This window comes from Rhinolophus sinicus, chromosome 16 (genome assembly GCF_057876585.1).
Source record: "Rhinolophus sinicus isolate RSI-liver-muscle chromosome 16, RSI-T2T, whole genome shotgun sequence".
NCBI lineage: Eukaryota > Metazoa > Chordata > Mammalia > Chiroptera > Rhinolophidae > Rhinolophus > Rhinolophus sinicus.
In genome coordinates, this window is record NC_142516.1 from 19508546 (window position 1) to 19511411 (window position 2866).

The window sequence follows — 2866 nt, forward strand, 5'->3', positions numbered from 1 at the left end:
TATATATATATATATATATATATATATTTTTTTTTTTTTTTCCCCCCCTGAATTTGGCAACGGTTAAGGTTAGCTGGCATTTTGTGAATGGTTGTCTCCCCCAGCAGCAGAGACGGATGGGCCCTGAGCATCAGCCTGACATTCTGAGCTGCACAGCCACCACAGACAGCACTAGCTCTTGCTGGCATGTAGGTCTGGCGGGGCAGGCAGAGCAGAGCCCAGGCAGTGGCCAAAAGACTGCAGCTGCTAGAGGAAATGCAGGGCTGCTGGTGTGAGCAGGAGATCTGTCTCTGCACTGACAGGCCTTCATGAGCTCTCCCCAAGGCCAGAGCCTCCCACACACGTGGTCTGGAAGTTCACATGGGCTTCTAGCGTCAAAGCTGGTCCCACCTGGTCAGCTGCAGAAGGGAAGAGGAATCCTTCCGGGCACTGTGTCCAGATGTCCTGGTGGCCACCCAGCCTGAATCAGGGGCACAGGGGGGGACGTGTGTTACTGTTCTGGGACGGTGCCCTCTGTACAATCTACCATCAGAGGCACAGGGACAGTCTCCCAAACTCAGGCCTCAATGTGGCAGAACATGGGAACATTTCAGGCACACTCTGGCAGACCTGCCCCTAGATTTGCAGAGCCTGGGGCAAGAGAAAACATGCCTCACATCGAAAAACACACTTTCCTAAGTGCAAAATTGAAAAACATGGGCAAGGCTCTGACTTTTATATGGCTGAAAGTTGACAGGCTATTAAAGATGATTGAATTTAATTATTATTGCACATGCCTGGGTGTTCTGTTGGGAAGCCAGTGATGTTTGGATGAGTCATAAAGACATACATAATTTATCAGATTTATAGATGCATTCCATAAAATTGGGGGTTTTGTATTTATTACAGAAAAATTATATTGACGCTCAAGATTTTCACATAATCTGTTCTCTTTTGGCAGTTGTCATCCAAAGCAGTGGTAGGCAAACTTTTTCTATGAAGGACCAGAGAGTAAAATGTTTAGGTTTTGTGGACCATGTGGTTTCTGTGAAAACCACTCTGCCACATGAAACATGAAAACAGCCATAGAGAATATGTAAGCGTTGAGCAGTAAAGCTGTGTTCCAATAAAACTTTATCTACAAAACAAAAACAGGTGGTGTGCCAGATTTAACCCCACAGGGTTAAAAATAAAATATAATTGTGTAACAGGGGACAAAATTTGACTATATTTTTTTCAAAAACAGTAAATAAAAATTGTTAATTATTTAAATACATTTTCAATAAGTTGTCCTCGAAAATATTCCAAATCCTATGTTCAAATTAAGAGTAGAATACAAATTAGGTTAGTTAATAGCAACATTTTAAGTCAAAATCATTTCAATAAAGCTGACTATTAATTTTGTAAAGATCTGACTAAATCTTATTACATAGTTTTATACAAATAAACCTATTCACAATTCTAGCCTTTAATGTTCATTTAGTTGCCGACATAAAGAACTGGCATCAGGCTTCCTATACCTTAGCTCTAGATCTATATCTTCACACATTTAAAAGTCATAGGAATTCCTAATGTTACAAATGCTTAGCTGTCATGAGCAATTGTTGCAAAACCTGTGGGCACTTGTGAGTACCTTGAGAGCCCTGATTTAGATAGAACATGAAGAAAACCAGAAAATGAACACACAGCACGACTGGGAAATGATTCTTCATCATGCAAGAATCTTTTACATTCATACTCTCACAGAGAAGGGATGTAATAAGTCAGTCGATTCTGTCTTCTCTCTTTTTAATGTGCTTTCACTTCTCAACCCTCCCTACATTTTGAAGCATCTTACCTCTGCTGTCAGCAGTGATACCTTGAGAAACTTCCCGGGCATGTGGAGCTGCCACCACTTGTTTCAAGAATGTAGGATAAGACTCTGCTGAGTCCAGATGGGGTTGCTCATGGAAGTGGATGTTAAGAGTGGCAGGTTGCTTACGCTGATGGTAACAGTAGGACTCTGAGTGATGGGGCACTTGTGTGATGTTTATAATTAAACAATCGTGTTTATGGCCAGTCTTCTTTTCTTCTTCATAATTGTTCTGTATTAAAATGGTCCGCTTTCCCAGGCAGCTGAGGAGGATGGCAGAGGGGCAAATCCTGGTGCTCACCTGCCCAGGCCATCTCCCTGGGCCCCTGGAGGCCCATTGTGGCCAAGCAAATACTGCTTGGTGGTTGTGTGCTGTGAGGGTGTCAACATTTCAGGCAGTTTCTACAGAAACAAGTGAAAGTACGTGGCCTTCCGCTGTAAGCAGATGGATGCCAACGCATTCCACTTCCAAGCATCCAGCCTCATCTTTTGGATGGTGCACAGCAGGCTGTCCCCAAGACCAAGCGAGGCCAGGCTGCCCTGAAAGCTTCAAGGTGTTTGATGGGACCTTACCGCCCTATGACAAGTACCAAGGGTGCCTGGCTCACGACCTTGCCTGGAAGAACCACTTCTCCATGTTACCCTGGAGAAGAGGAAGGAGGAGGCCAAGATCAATTACCAAAGAAAGAATACCATGTTTCCCCCAAAATAAGATCTAGCCGGACAATCAGTTCTAATGCGTCTTTTGGAGCAAAAATTAATGCAAGACCCGGTCTTGTTATGTTATGTTATGTTATGTTATGTTATGTTATGTTATGTTATGTTATACTATATAAGACCAGATCTTGAGGAAAATAAGACTGGGTCTTATATTAATTTTTGCTCCAAAAGATGCATTAGAGTTGATAGTCCAGCTAGGTCTTATTTTGGGGGAAACACAGTAGCTCACAAGGCTATGGAAACAGGCTGAAAAGGACCTGGAGAAGAAAACTGACACATGGAGAGGTCCTTAAGACCCTCGGACTCCTGGTCTGA

General features: G+C 43.1%; 1 pseudogene; it reads left to right on the forward strand.

Annotated features, from left to right (window-relative positions):
* The first annotated feature begins 2103 nt into the window (after window positions 1-2103).
* Window positions 2104-2866, forward strand: LOC109456966 (large ribosomal subunit protein uL13-like; annotated as a pseudogene).